Source organism: Pogonomyrmex barbatus, unplaced genomic scaffold (assembly GCF_055798465.1).
Source record: "Pogonomyrmex barbatus isolate J1 unplaced genomic scaffold, ASM5579846v1 scaffold10, whole genome shotgun sequence".
NCBI classification, from domain to species: Eukaryota; Metazoa; Arthropoda; class Insecta; order Hymenoptera; family Formicidae; genus Pogonomyrmex; species Pogonomyrmex barbatus.
Genome location: NW_028297099.1, coordinates 2,387,932 through 2,404,771, shown reverse-complemented (window position 1 = coordinate 2,404,771; position 16,840 = coordinate 2,387,932). Strand labels below are relative to the sequence as shown.

The window sequence follows — 16,840 nt, the reverse complement described above, 5'->3', positions numbered from 1 at the left end:
CGGACCGAGATTTTTGTCGCTATATGTTGAATAAAAATATACGTCTGAATAATAAAACAATCAGTCAAATCTCAATCGAAAGTAAACCAAAAAATGTAATCTAATTTAATCTAATTTAATTAAAAGCTAACATCTAATATGAGTTCTAATCTTAACTTAACTCTTAATTACAATGATTAATAGAGATCAAAAAGCACGGAAAAAATGGCTTTGCCAAAATATTTAAAAATTTGGCAGCACGGAAGCACGGGAAAAATGGTTTTGCTAAAATATCTAAAAATTTGGCCAGAAACATAATAATTTTGTTAGGCTATCATAATTATTATGTAATGATAATAATGCAAAATTTTTTATGCTAGCAACCACCAATTTGAACCACACACAATTCTACATATTTATTTTCAGATTTACATCAAATTTAAGATCCTTTAACAATTCTTTTTGATTGTATAATCCTTAGTAAGAACAAGGCTAGGTTTGGAGGAAAAAGTAAACACGACTTAGTGTTGACTTTCCTTTCTTCCGAGATTTCACGGCTGATCTCATCAACGTTCACCCTCTGAATAAGCGAAAGTGCAGCGGCGCTTGCGCCTTGCCAGTGTCTCAATCTGACACGGCCGATATTACCGCGAACTGACGACATACGTCAATCACTGTAATTCTGAAAATATCCAGCTTAGTCGCGCAGTGGCAGAATTTCGTGGCCTGAAAGATTCACGTCACACACTTAAGCGAGAAGAATTTTTGGGTTAACCAGTTTGGGTTAACTATTTTAGGTTAACTGGATTTGACCAAATTAAAATAATTTAATGTTTTATCTAACATCGTATTAGAGATTATTTATATATTATTTTTCTCACGTTATTTTTCTTTCGCTAAATATGTGATATATTTTATTTCTTATCTAGCCGTCAAGAGACGCTATTCTCGGAGAGAAAAATCCGACACTAAACGATGACTAGGAACGTGCATGCTATATATTTATCTTACGGTTCGTTTAACCAAAATACAGACGGTCCCGAATTGATTATCTCGGAGAAATATCGTTTACATTACGCGGAGACAATTGTGGTAGATCGCTGCGACGCGAGTGTCATGCGTGACGTTTAAGAAACCACGGGTTAAGTCGTTACATCGCCTCATGTAATTTAATCGCAGGAAACAATTCCAATTTTGCATGCATAACGTCCCATATTGCGCACGACAGATTGTCCGACGCGCATATCCGAGAACGTCAGCAAGCCTGCATTACGTTACGTGCCTGCGAGGAATAATCTTTCAGTATTGCCATCTTTAAAACATCGGCTCGATAAAACGTCGTGCAAGTAATCTATATTTGCCACCAGCAGATTACCTATGTACGCTACCTATTTATGCGACATATGTCCGTCTGTAAACAGTTGCATTATCTGAGATTGCCGGGAGACGAGAATCCCTCATTATTTATAAAATACGGTTAAATCCCCATGTCTGGATTATACGGGGAAAAAAAAAAAAAAAAAAAAAGAAAGAAAATAATAAAGACGTAATTAATTATTAATTTATAATCAACGGACAGAGGGACACACCGTATTAAATTTGTTTGTCGCCGATTAAGGACGTCCAGATATATCAGGCCCAAGATTACACGGAGAACAATTTTGAATGAGACAGCCGGAGCGAGATCACATTGCACGGAACGTTGCATCCACCGTTTTCTGCCTCATCTCGCTATCTCTCGTCGTAAGCGCTGCTCTCTGATTTATCTCGAGGTGTGCGCGTCGTAATCGCGCGATTTCAGCGAAACCTGCCGTCAGCGAATTCCTCCGGCAAACAAAGAGTCGCATTGGTGACCAGAAAAGGACGGAGCGCGAGAAAGAAGGTCGCGAAGAAACGAGTCGAAAATAAAAAGGTACGTCCTCGCGATGCGAAAAGAACAAACTCTCTTGGCCCGTCATCGTACTTTACTCTAAACTTTTATATTATGAAATGAAATGTATAATGAGAGGAAAACAATAACAAGGTACCGAAGAAAGGGTACGAGAAGAAAGGTACGAGAAGAAAATAAGAAAAGTGGAAAAAGATAAGGAAAATTGGAAGAAATACGCGGTAACCATTCTTATCCAAACAAATAATATAAAACTATTTAAATATTTATATTTTACTATGTATATATAAATTTATGTCGTCTTTTTAGATGCGAAAACGATCACATATTTTTTTCTTCCAGTTTTTTCCTACTCTTCATTGTTTCCTTCTTAATATTTCGTTATTGTTTTCTTCATTATACATTTTATATGTTAATTATGCGTATGCATTATGCAAACCATTCTTCGAACAAAAATAGACACAAATCCGTTAGAAATGCATAAAATTGATATTATAAATTCATTTTCAAATGTATTCATGCTAACCTTCGTCACAATGTAGCTTTAATTTGACGCTTAATTAATGCTATATTTAGCGTTGGAAATTAATATATTACTAAATTAACCGCACTGGAGGGACAAATGCTAATGAGAGCCTCTGCTCAGGAATGGTTACTACCTACTTGTTTTCATTTAGACACTTACGAACGTGTATGAACGACGAACTGTTTATATTACTGTGACGCTAGTGACTCTTGCTATCGGCAAGTCTACGTAACCGGATCACGCAGTCGTCATCAACTAACTCGTTTCGGTTCTCGGTAAAGCGATATACTAAGAACATCGGGACTCGAAAATCATCGTCGTTGAACTCCGCGACATGTAATATGCACGAATTAATTTATTTTTTTACTTACATTTTTGCTTGGCAGATTACAGACTGACGGACGAGATAACATGCACGATTTAACCAATCACGACTTACCTGAAACAATAATTAACATGTCATATTTAATGATATGAAAGAATATATTTACACAGTAATGTACACACACACACACACACACACACGCGCGCGCGCGCGCGCGCGCGCGCGTTTTGCAATTAAAGGTATTTTTGTTTTATCTCACATTCAAATGAATAATATAAACGAGGCGTGACTTTAAGTGGCGAAAATTTGATTGATATATCCTGTACATTAAATATCCTATATACGCGCGTGTAATACACACCGGATTACATTCTCAGCGATACGCAAGTCGGACGTACGTGTGTCGCAAACCAGTACTCTGTTTTCCTAGTATGTCACGGTAATAATCCACGAAACAATTTCGCTCGTCATTGTCTCGCGCGCGCTTATTATCTAACGGCGTATTATCATTCGCGATAATGTCCGTGCGATTTTTACGTCGAGTAGCATCTGGTAATAGCTTTTTTTTATGACCGAGGAGTCCCCGCTGTTTTCGAGTTATCAGTTAAAATCCCATGGAAAAATAAAAACATGGCCCGTTACATTTCCGTTACATCACTGGCAGCGATGACATAATTTACAACAACGTATAAACGATGATGTCACGAGAATCTCTTGTGCAATATGGACTTTCCTCTCTCTTCACTCTCCCTCTTTCCGTTCCTCTCTCCATATGAGTGCGATTGTTCGAAAATTAAGTATCGGCCGTCAGTTCGGCGCAAGTCGAGCTGCTTCCGATCTGACGAAGCTTTTAATTATAGCTAATCGATCCCACATCCTGCTATTCGAGAGCTGACGCATTCCGGGATGGGGAGGGGAGAGGATGGGAGTACAGTGGACGATAAGCCGCGTTACGTTCCGCTAGGAATGTATCACGATCGATGTGCTCTCCCGTCGGTCGTCGTAACTTCGACTCTCCAAGATACGTCGAGGACGCGGAGGGGGGAGAGGGGAGGGCACGATTGTGAATCATTGCCTCGAGTGGTTAAAAGTAGGGAGCCGTTAAGAAGGCAAGGGAAGAAGAGGGAAAGAAACCGAAAGGAGGCAGACGAAGGAGGAGGCCGATGGTGATCGCGCGAGAGAAAAAGAGAGATGGAGGACGATAAGAGGTTCGGGATGAGAGCAACAGTGTTTACCTTTGACGGTCGGCGAACGCCAACCGTGATCCCAGAAACCAGACCGTGATTACATCTCGCTCGCACGGTCCTTCCGTCGCGTTGACGCGTCTCCGCCGCGCTTATCGCGCGTGCTCTCTCTCTCTCTCTCTCTCTCTCTTTCTCCCCCTTTCGAAGTGCGCGCGATAAGTCGCAGTTACAAACACACTCATTTCTCTCTTTCCAAACAGGAACGCGATATACGCATCTCCGTTACGCGCTTAAAGATCGCTCGTTTCACGAGGCCTAAACGCGAGAAACGCGAGTTACCAAGAGTCGACCCGACTGTATTTCCTGGCGACGAAACACGTATATTCTCTCACGTCCGTGAAACAAAGCTCGACAAAGATATTCAACGGGAAAGAACTTAATCTGATAATCCGAAGGAATGTTAATCGAGCTCACGCCCGAATGTACTCGCTACTCGCACACCGCCCAGGCGATCGTCCAATGATTTGCGATGAACTCGAAATTTTATTTCACGACGAGAGTAGAAGAAAGGGGCAGGGGAGAGGAGGGGAAGGGAGAGGGCATCGAGATACTTTAAACTGGATCCGTCGAAAAGCGGTCGGAATCGAATTATCCCGCGGAGCGGTCGGAATCGAAATGCCGCGAGGTACCGAGAAATCGACGTTATCTCACTCGGACGGCGGCGGCACGGCGGTGAGATCTTCTCGGATAGCCCGGAGGCCGGTTCGATTTATCGGCGAAGGGATGAATCCGGGTGCAGGGGCGCGTAAACGAGCGGGGCGGGTGACGCTTGCATAAAGCGGTGGAAAATTCGGGTTGAAACCTGTGAAAGCGGGGAAAGAAGATCAATAAAGTGGTGTGCCATACTGTCGGTGCCGCCGGTGTGTCGTTGTAGTAGCGGGTGGCTCTCTCTCGCTGGTGTGTATTATTAAGCGAAGAGGTGTAGAGCCGGAGAGAGTGAGAGAGAGAGAGATGGGGAGGAGGGGGAGAGGGGAGGAGAGACACAAGAGAGATGAGAGGAAAGCGGGAGAGAGACGGCGGTTGTTGCGGAGAAGGAGAGCGACGAAGAGACAGAGAGAGAGAGAGAGAGAGAGAGAGAGAGAGAGAGAGAGAGAGAGAGAAAGGTCGGTGACTGGGAAAAAAGAAAGATAAAAAAATATGCGAAAGAGCGAGGGCATGACGAAGCGCGGTGGAGAGACAAGGAGGGCGACGGAAAATGTGGAACAGACGTAATAAAAACTTACGGCAAAAAAAGAGAGCGGATGAGAGAGAAAGAGGAGATTACTAGGGTGATAGTCGTGTAATCTACCGATATCAACCGCTGCAAGGGATTCGGCAAGGCGGGACTTGGTCTTGAACGTAATTCGTACGTTCCATTTCTAGATTGAAATCTGATATTCTCGAGCGAGATGTTTGACCTGCTTGTCAAAATGTTTTATCTAAACTTCGCTGAAAGGACGCGATACGATATATCATACAGGACATTTCGCGCAAAAGGGAGCAAAGTGTTTTTCAGCAAAGGGCGGGAATAGAGGAAAATGAAAAGAACCCGGGGGCTTTTTGCCCCGCGATCATTTCCAACGAAGTGCACAATTACGAATTTCGATCTCCGGACTTGATTTCAAGCAACGTCCAAATAGCTCCTCTGCGAAAATAATCGTGTCGATGCAACCGGGCCGGAAGGTAACGACATCGGACGGGCACGCTGACGTCGATCGCCGTGTACGGTCTACTTAGCAATGCACTTTTCTGCATGGTTTACACGCAAAATCGACGCAGCAAAATGAGGCAGATTAGAGAAATTCGTTCTACATAGTTATATCCGCGGAAACGTGCGGGAACAGCATCCCCGATTTCACGCCTTTTTGTGCGATTTTCCACAATCGCCGGCGAATCCGTTCGCAAATCTGACAAATACAACGACTTCGGCTCATCGACAACGACTTCGACTCATTTAATTTTCAAAGCGTCGAACAAGCGAGCACGAGTGACTCTTGCCGAGGGAACGGCTGAGCACCACTGATCGTCGAGGTGCTGCGTTTCCCCTTTATGCAGCCAGTGGCGTAACCGCTTGCGGTATCAACGTAGCGGCAGAATCGACAACGTCTATTAAGAACGTAAATCTTGTCGCTTTTAGTGCGCCATGAAAGGCGCGGATTGTGTCTACACATCGTTGTGCAGATTTACGCCATCTCGTCGCCGCGCCATTACGATGTAAAACGATCACTCGTTGTAAATATTTAGATAGCGCATAATCAGCCTCAAATTTAAGACTAATTTGCGGAAAGCGTGATGCACGCGCGTGATGGATTCGCTTACATAAGCGAATAATTTGCACGTCTGTAGATTCCGCGTGTTATCGTCGACTATCATCCGTCAAGCTGGTTTTCCCGCGAGCGTCAACCACCCTTGACAATATGCCGTGACGTACTCGTCGCTCAATACTCTACAAAACCTTTTGTCAACCGCTTGCACGAGATTTGTTTCTTGTTGGTAGAGAAAGAAGAAAACGGAATACGTTTCGGAAAAGCTATCGTACGCGTTACCGGTGTCAGTTTTTCTTCTTCGCATAAAATCCATAAGCACCCCCAAGAGAGGCATCCTCCAAATGAATTTTCCCGATTTATTTAATCACCATGATTAATTTATCGATCCCTTTTTATTCTGAAAATTTTTTAAAGCGAATCTATGCAAAATGTTCATTGTAAAACATGCTAATTTGGGAAATTCTAATCTGATTGAAATTAAAATTGCTATTTCCTCTTTATTTCTGTTCGTGAGTAAAGCGAGGAAAGATTAAAATTTTACATTAAATTAGATTATGGTGGATCGAGGCGACTGCAAATTAGTCGCCTTTCATACGCACGCAAATTTCATAGCGATCGTATAACGACGATTAATACTTTCTTTCCTACTTTCCTTGCCGCGAGCATCTAGCGATATATTTAGTTGCTCGAGAGTCTCCAACGGTTTTACGAACTTGCATTTCTGTTGTTTCAGTTTACTACTGCGCTGTATAAAGATGCATAAACACAAAACAACACTTTTTAAAATAACAGTCATAAAAAATAATTAAATAATTCATGATTTAATATTTAATGAAATTTTGCTCTATTAGGCTCTATTAAGTAGCCTTATTTTTTAATTATAACATCTTTATATATATTTACCATCTCGGTCGAAACATCTAACTTTTATTATTAAAATTTAATTATAAGATTTCAAAAAAATCCTACTTCAAGAATTAAAATGATATTCGAACTAGGAGAGGGTAGTTTGTTCGTACGTAGCGTTGACAATTTCAAATTCAATTCAGAATTGACAGGGTGTCAAGAGTCAAGATGTAAGCAACGTTGGGTAAGCTTCTTAACGCGTACAATACTTTCCGTTGAATGAAAACGTTATTTCCGAAAATGTTCCATTGCCCCGAAGTTAAACTGGGACATAGCGCAGCATCTACTCCCTCCAATTCCCTCGGGGTGGCATCGGCGCGCATCTTCGTTCGTTCGTTAATCCCAGAGCGTCGCGACTACTTTGCAGGAACTTACCCTCCTGCTGGTAGCGTCCTTCTTTCGTACCTTCGCGCGCTGCTTGTCGGTGGTGGCGTGGAAGTGGTGTAGGGTGGATGGTGGAGGCGGATGGAAGAGAGGCACCACCATGTTATGCAGCCCCACCACCGACTCCGTCCTGACCAACCGGCTGTTTACTGTTTGGCCTCCCGGGATATCGATCCCAGTGGCGTAAGAACCCGCAACCCAGAGCCACCCGACCAAGAGAGTAAGCGAGAGAGAGACGGAGAAAGAGAGGAAGCAGGAGGTAAGAGAAAGAGAGAGATCGGCACACGCGGTGGGTTTCGGCCGCGGGCGGTTGGCAACCGACTCTAGTGTTGATACAGCACGATTCCGACACCGCCTCCGTACCCTCGGACTCGGTCGGCACTCAGGTAAATTGACTTCGACTGAGTAGCACCCGTCTTTAATTGAAGATACGCTTCGGCACGGGGGAAGCAAAGCGCGGTGAAAATCGCGACGAGAATCGAATCCCGGATAGCTACGAGATAACAAGTCATTTTATCTTGGCTGGGTACGCGATTAAAGTCGATCTCCATCGGGCGAGATATTAATAGACGTCTTACGGAAATTATTATTAGTTATCATTCGATTTTAAAATCATTATCAATTTTCAAGCGGACTTTATTTTGAGAAAATTTCAACGTCGACTTGATTTATTAAAATACAGGAAACATACGCCGAAATTTTACAAATTTTGAGAAATAACGCGGAATTTTTACTCATCCTTCCATTTAAAAATTCATAGGAAGTAATATTACATCTGTCCTCTTGTCGAAATTTGCCAGGAATACGTGTAGGGATCACGACATTATATAGCATAGTCATTAATCGCTTTCATTCAGAATGAGAAAGAAGATCTCTTTAGAGCCATTTTACCGAGACGATCGGCGGAGTGGAGTGGATCGTGTTCGGAACGGAACCGGCAGCGGCCATTGTTGTGCCAAGAGGGTTGAAGAATGAATCTTGCCACGAATGGATTTCGGGTGGGATTATGCCGTCCCACTTTCGATTCCATTCGATGGCAGAATTTATCGAGCCACCAACTTGGACGGCCTTCTCGCTAGGAGTAATCTCCGGTCGCGTAAATCGCGCGCAATATCAACGATGCGAAAAGTAATTTTCATTCCGACGAACCGACTAATCACAATCCACCATCTAACGTATTCTTTTTTTCTTTTGTACCTCGATAGGAGGATTCAGTTGATGCGAAAAGTAAGCGCTTGTCAAAAAATATAGAATGTACCGGAAACAATTAAAGATTTCGACTAAAGAGTGCTTCGATCAATTGAGAATTTACTTCTCGTTATTACGCTCGTTTTAAGATATAACTTGTGACAAATCGGGCAGCAGAAATTCGCGTCTCGCTGCAATATAGAACGTATAGTACGTACGTCTGGCAACTCGTACATGACGATGCATGCCTCCGCGAATACACGTGTCTCACGGTATGTAGAACACGCGCTATTGCCGATTTAATCTTTTCGATTCGTACCGATCGCTACCTGATACACGAATCGATTGTCTTGTCGCGAGAGGTGCACGTCGACGGCTAAACTATTCAGGAACATGAACATGTGCTTTATATACATCGCGATTAATTACGTTGTACAACTCCCGACCATCGAATTAGGATCACATGCAAAAATTTCATTTTTCTAACTATAACTATTTATCATAAATAATAAATTGTTCTTGGCTGCTCAAGTTATTACTAAATACGTAAATAATTATATATATATATATATAATAATTGATTTATCATTATTGTGAGAATGACAGAAATCTCGATGGCCACGGGCTGTACACAAGAGCCAGTGAATCATCATTTTCCTTTCGGCGAAAACTCGTCTCGGTTACAAGCGAAAGCAGAAAGAAATCCCCTGCAATTTTGGCTTCTCTCGGAATAAACGAGCATACTTATTAGATCTCGTCGTAATTGCGATTCGAGAGATAACGTGAAGTGTCTGATGAAATTTCTGCTAAGAAGAGATCGACGCGAGGCTCGTCGGGTTGAAAATACGGTGTCGGCCAGACATGCCGATGCACCAATCGCGTTGGATTGCTACTCAACCGTTATCTGCGCTCGGTGTCATCCAGCGAAGGAGCGAGGAGGCGGGAGAAGACGGGAGAGAAGAGAGCCGCTCGCTAACGTTGCAAGAGCCGCGCGTGCGATCACGTGACGTTGCAGTGACTGCACAGCGACCGCGGGATGCGCGAGCGCATTTATTATGCATGTACACCCGCATATATCACGGTGATACACATTAAAGCGACGCGAACGTACACGTACGCGCGGCGACACGTGCATACACACGCACACCAGTGGTCCCGTCGACCTCTCCTCTCGACGACGCAGTCGCGTTTCGTAATAATAAGAAAGCGCGTCTGCACAACGACTCGTTCGCGTATGCACAAACGCAAAGACTCCGCATGTTGACCAATCGATATTTATTCTCCGAGAACGTTCTGCCGTCAACGTTAAATTGCAAACGGATAAAAAAAATATTCGATATATTCGATATATTTATAATCTTCAAGATGTCAAAATTAATTTCGACGTTGTTAGCCAAGTGTGAAACGTCATTTGTCTTGCCACTTGAAAAATTTCTTAGGATCTCCGTTTCAATTGAACTGAACTGCGCATCTTCGTGGCACAGGGGAATCTCGCGAGAGCAACGTGAGATAACGTGAATCGAGGGTGTACAACGGAAAAGCGAAGCGAGGGAACGGCTCAAGTTCGTTTTGAAATTTTTGCAACCGTTGCGAGAGGACTTGCCTTGAGCAATCCCAGGCTCGATTGTACGTCGGATGTACGAGCACGCCTTTCCCCCGGCGAGCGGACGATCCGCCTCACACACCTCGGACACATCCGCGACGCAAACGATGCGGTTACTTTATGATCGATCCCCTCGCCAGCACGGCGGATAATGATCGTGTATTATAAATTCGAACTGCATCTGGTCAAATGGGACGATGCGTTTCGCTCCCGTAACATTGTAATCGAGACGCGCCGTATTAAAGTAACACGCAAAGCGGTTACCTGCCATTCTTTTTCAACCGTTTTGCAGTTACGAAACCGTTCGTGCGAATTAAATGCGGCCGAGTCGGACGTTACGTTATTCGCGGCAGCATTTTCCACTTATCTCATTTTCTCCACATTTTCTGGTCGTGACAGTGGCCACCCTCGTGATGACGCGATACCGGGAGCAGTTCCTTCCCAGACATTCTGAATATTTTTCTCGCGCTGTTATAATTCGGTATCTTAAATTCAGCAAAAAATTATCTCGGCGAGGTCGAATTTTATTTCCCGCCAAATTCTCGAACAAATATTTTTATGAATTTCTTATCAGCGGATATTCACGTTTAAAGCTGAATGAAATAATCGCGGAAGTCGTCCAATTCCCAAATTAATCCGATAAAATGGCGGAAAAAGATCTGAATATTTTCACGACACGTCTCGTGACAATTGTTGGACGCGCTCGTAGGGAGAGGAAGTCCGTTCTGTCGGCGGTCGTACGAGGTAATCCGCGACAAGAGGTCAAGACGTGAAAGGGGGAAAGCTGCCGAGGTCTGCTTCTTCGAGAAGGAAACGGAGCGAAGGGAGCCGCCGGGTTAGGAAAAGGAGCCGCGCTATTACGCGCAACACGCGCGCGGCTGCGAGGAGGCAATCTGTCGGCTAAGCCATCTCTTATTACCTTGCCACCATCGTCGGCGACTACCGGCGGAATCCGCGTGAAAATATATACCTTCGTATATACACGCCGTGCGTCGCGCTACGAACGGAACCGCGCAGGCCCGTCCCCCCCGCGCATCCCCCTTGACCGGTAGAGCATCGCGGACGTGGTTCACGCGGGTATTACCATACCTATCCGCACCACGCGTTGCATCCTGCACGGTCCGAGTGGTTGCCGCGGGTGTGCACCACCCACGAGTAGCTTATGCGCGAGAACCGTTATCCTCCCCCCACTCTGTCCCTCTTTCTACGTAGACCCGATTCGAGATCATTATTAATGATGAGATCGTCCTTGTGAATATATATTTGAACTCAATAAGAAAAAGCCCGGTGATTTTCTTGTCACGCACATGTCTTCGTGGCGCGATCGTCTAATTGATATAAAATATGAAAGATGGCACAATTTTCGAAGACACTTGTATCTTTGATTCTTTTATTAACATTTTGGTAAATTGAAAATTAATATTTGTTATTAATAATTGTATTTATATAATATAAATATATTTTTCATCGTAACGATGCAACTCTCGGTTCTTTCTAAGAGTTCCTCCTTTATCATGTACAGAAGTACATATCTCAGGACCGTTATAACGTACTGTATTAAAATAGATAACTCCATGACGATTCACTGTGCCGCTACTACTCACTGAAACCCTCTAAATAATAGATTAATCGCTATCCATCTCGCGGGTGCTTTCCGAGCGCGGCAGCATTAATCGTACGAGGCAATAAGGAAATCGTCTCATAGGAGAAGATCTCGCGCGAGGACCAGAGGCGAAGAGGGAGGAAAGCGAAGACCTTCAGTGATAAATTTAACCGCGATCGACGGTGTAAATCGCGAATAACGGTAACGCGGCGCGATTATTATCGCCGCGTAAAAGCAAGGCGGATTAATAGGGACAGATAAGCTCGTTCCTAGCTGGCGAGATACAAAAAAACGCTTGGATTTCCAATGGGTCGTTACCTTCGTGGGTGCATCATGCGATCGTCACGGTCAACCGAGTACCTGGCTGACGGCTGACAAACGAGAATTCCTCACGAGAAGATCGCCGATACAAGAAGCTCGCGTCGGTCCCCCGATCTCGACTGGTTTCCGGGTAAAAGAGAAAAGGAATTTCTTCTTATTCCCTAAAATATTTTACGCGGTCGGCATACGAAATTTTCCCGTGTAAACTTCTTCCCTCTCCTCTCGTGATCAATCATTCTAATTATTTTCGCACAATAGACAGAGAGGTTACTCGAGGCTAGATTACAATCGCAAAATCCAAATGTATTTTTGTGTGAGGATATTGAGATTGATGGTTAAGTTCCTTGTGATTTTTTGTGAAAGAAAATCACAATGTTGTTTGTGACAAATTCATGCAAGATTTAAATTCGGAAAAATAATATTTCACCAGAATTTTATATAAAAATAATTATATAATATATAAAATAATTTTATACGTTTTTTTTTATTGTACGATAGTTATACTTAAGGATGTATCTGAGCTGCGGATTACGTCTGCCGTTTTCGGATCGGCGAATCGCTCGATGGAAACTGAGATCCGATGGCCCGTCGTATTTTCACGACGATGCTCGCTGCAATATTATTGATACGACGAAGCATTTTTTCCCAGAATCGCGACATTTAACCAAGAGTGACAACGGATCAATGGAGATGAGAAGAAAAGTACGTGATGTTGGAAAAATTTCCATCGCTGTAAAATAACGAGATGCACTCGATTCCAATGTTCAAACAAGAGGACCGAGAGAGTATATGCACCGGCGACTACAACGATCGCGTGTGAGATTTTATCGGCACGCAGGACAATGATCCAATTCTAAACATAACTTTTACGTCAAACACACTACGTCACATGTAAAATGGAAAGGGAATCTCTTAAATATTCTCTGAAAATCACTGTAATGCAGTCCAAAATCAGCGTAAGTAATTAAGTTACTTAGTCGAATTAATTAAAAAATAAAATACGCAAATCCTGAAAAAAATTTACTACAAGAATGTGCGATGCTCGGTGTACAAATACTAACACATGTCAAGCCTGTCTTTGCCTCAAGAAATCTCCCTCACCCAAACCTGTCGCTTATAGCAAGTGATTTCAGACGGATGAATACCGTATTCTATTCATCCGATCGTATTCTGTTCATCATTTCCGAATTCCGACAAATGAATTTATGAATGGTTTCGCCGAGGATTCGGAACCAGCGGAAACGGATAGATCCCGCGAGTAATCGAGTAAACGAAACGATGTATGTACACGCCCTATTTGCGCTACGATACGACGGCGCCGTTCTATTTTTCGTGGACGGAACGCAGACTGCAGCCATCAAAAAATCCTGCAAGCGCGCTCGGGCAGGAATTCTCCCGGTAACAAACGGGCGCGTTCAGAACGCGGCAGATTTCGTCGAACGGCCAGCAAAATAAATAAAAAAAAAAAAAAAAAAAAAAAGAAAAAAGAAAAAAATGGGGGGGGGGAAAAAAGGACAAGCAAAACTGGCGAACGTGCAAAGAGGGGCCTGAAAAATGCGGCGAATCGATAGTTCGGTGCACCCTTATATATGTATATACGTACCTATTCCGGGCGGGTCCACCTGCCCGCGGAGTCTGAAGCCGCAACGAATTCTCTCTCTTTCCCTCTCTTTCGCCCTCTTTCGCCCTCTTTCGCCCTCGCTTGATATGCTCCTGTCGATAAATCACGGCCGCCGTTATTACAGGATCGCGGGATCGGTGATAAACCGGAGAACCGGAATGGAGACCGAGTGGGAGAAACGGCGGAGGTGTCACCCACCCTCCGACGAGGTGATGATCAAATTGAATTCGCGCGCCACTCGTTACTCGGGAAATTTACAGACGCGCGAAGACGTTACGTAGTTAACGAAGAACGACGTCGAAGCGATTACGAACGAGGCGAAAACACTCTCTCCTTCACTCGCTGTTTTTGTTCCAAGAGGCGAGACATGCTAACTCCTTTTTTAGAAACTAAACGCATTATTTCACAAGAACATAGTGGCGATCAAATAAATATACCAGATAAGATAAAATATCAATCATTGATAAATAATAATAAAAGTAACGAATAAATAATGTGATATTGTAAATTTAGAAATTTTTTTCACACGTAATGCATTGCCAAGGATCCATTTTATGCATTCCTGTAATTGCATTGTAATATTTCGCTGTGTAATATGGCGATCAGCATAAAGAGATTCGTGTCATCGTGCATCTCGAGGGCTAAGAAAACAATTGCGTCGCGGCACAAATATTCGCGCTATGCGTCGGTGTGCATGCGAAATGTCCATTACGCGCAAGCAAGTTTCATCATCGCAAAGCGATCTTCGGGGGTATATCAGTCTGAAATCGAGACGGTTCAAAGCGACGCCCCGAATCGCTCTCTCGCTTTGATAGAAGTAAAAGCGGGCTTTGCAAAGGAGCCTCTCTCTCTCTCTCTCTCTCTCTCTCTCTCTCTCGACTCTCGCGGCGCTATCTACTACCAAGGTTCGAGCTAGCTTTGTTAGCTTTGCGTTGCTGATGAGAGATCGCATCACCAGCCATAGCCACCTATCACTCCCTCTGCGATTTCACGATTGCTTCGGGACGCGAAGGCATCGAGCCGTGTCGCACGACGAAATATCGATAGTCGCGAAATCGAGAGACGACTATCTTTGATATCTCCATCGCGCATCGCGAAACGAGGATGCTCGAGATCACAGATATGAAGAGAATCTTAAAGATTTTTTTTTTTTTTTTTTTTTAAGGACTGATGCAGTCGCATTTGACAGGAAAATTAACGAAAACGGATAACACAAGAAAAAAATAACGCTGATACTCAACTGACGTTTATGGAAGAATGACGGTAAAAAAAAAAAGAGCTCGACGAATTCCCGATGTTCTTCGTCAAATTGAAATTCATCAGGTGAAAGGAACGGTGAGAGCGCGAGTCAATCTTTTTCTGTCCAGGTACGCACAAGCCCATATAAATCATATCTTTTCCTTCGTACGGCGTTACCCGGAAGTAATCATGGGCCTACTTATCCTCGCGCGGGCATCCACCCGTTCGAGAGATACCGGGAGTTATGCGAGAAATATTTTTACGAGTAACGTCGCGCGGCGAATTGCGGAACGACGGCCCCCCTCGTAAATCACCCCCGCGCCGCGTATCGAGTCGCGCCGCATCGCGGATGCTGTCGATTCCATGGATCATCCCGTGATACAACGCGCCGCGGAAAGACCTCCACAAATCATCAGTACTTTCGCACTACCAACCGATGCTGTACGTTATCGCGGCTATTACCGCAGTCTCGAACCGCCCGTCGTATTTTTGCGCGGATGAGTCCCGAAGTCGCGAGGACACATTCGCGACTCCACTCCGCGTTCGTACATTCGCCCAATTATGCGTAACAAGCGTAACGTCGCGTATTTCGACCGTGCCTGCCGCCGCAAGTAGCAGAGAGTAAAAATGAATATGTTCGAATATCTTCGAATCTTTAAGATCGTTCCTCGCGGTGCATCTTTCGCTTCAACAAAGTTGAAGCCCTCCAAGCTTTCGCGACCATATTCATCGCGACATTAAAATGACAAGAAGCGAATGACGCTCGCCAATTTAATTTGACCACGTATATCTTGTAGAATTAAAAAAAAAAAAAAAAAAAAAATCGCGCGGACCTTAATTGTCCGCACTTTTATTATCAAGAATGTAGATCCGCAATAGCGATAACGGCGAGCGAATAAATGAGATCGCGAGAGATCGTTTCTCCTGGAAACCGTTAGTTCCCATTTTGCGAAACCCCGGGGTGCCGCGGACCGGCGCATTTGCGAAACCATGCGATACAAAGCGCCGCTTTTAGCATTACGCGATGTTACAAACGACGCGCCGGGTCCGCCGGCCTTCCGACTGTAATCGAATCCGGGCAGGTCTGTTTCGACGATACGCCCCGTTGCAGCCGCGTATGTGCATACGACGTGCACACTGTAAGTATTTTCGACGTTAATCGAAGAGAAATCGCGGTCAACCTTGCGCTGACTGGCGACGCGTCATCGGTACCGCAAGAGACAAAGAGGTCGCCCGTATGCCCGAAAGAAAGGTCCCTCCCCCCCTCCCCCCCCCCCCCAAAAATGATTCACCAGACCCATATGTACAATAATGTCGCGATTGTCATCAGCGTCGCCTTTTGTTACGGGCGTCTTGGAAACGGTAAACGACGCCCGTGCCATGAATACGCAATGGCGCTTATTGTGTTACCGGGATTATGTTGAAAAATTTGGTTAGACCTCACAAAAGATATGAAAAAGATACGTCGACGCGCAATTTTATGAGTTTCACGGAATTCTCCTAGTAACGTTTCTCTTTTAGAGTTTCCAACTGACTCAATCAACGCCGTAGAGATAACATAATACTATTGTCAGATTCCCTCTTTTACAATTTCATCATACCGATACAAACGGTAACGGCCAGGGCTAAACGACGAAATTAATTCTCTCCGCGTTCGTATCTGAATTTGCTCTTTCCTCCGCCGTAAAATCCTTCTGTTCATAAATTGACGCCTCGCAAAATGCCGCGCGCGGCTATAAAACCGAATCGTTAAACACAGTTGGTTGT

At 44.2% G+C, this 16,840-nt stretch overlaps 1 protein-coding gene and 1 long non-coding RNA gene across 3 annotated transcripts in view; one reads left to right on the top strand and one right to left on the bottom strand.

Moving 5' to 3' along the window:
* Positions 1–16,840, bottom strand: part of mam (neurogenic protein mastermind) — a 162,730-nt gene that overhangs the window by 81,668 nt on the left and 64,222 nt on the right. The gene's annotated exons all lie outside the window — the stretch shown is intronic.
* On the top strand, positions 5,687–13,195 carry LOC148937865 (uncharacterized). Its single transcript, XR_016141458.1, has 2 exons — positions 5,687–7,884; positions 12,712–13,195. It is a non-coding gene; the product is annotated as an uncharacterized LOC148937865 (long non-coding RNA).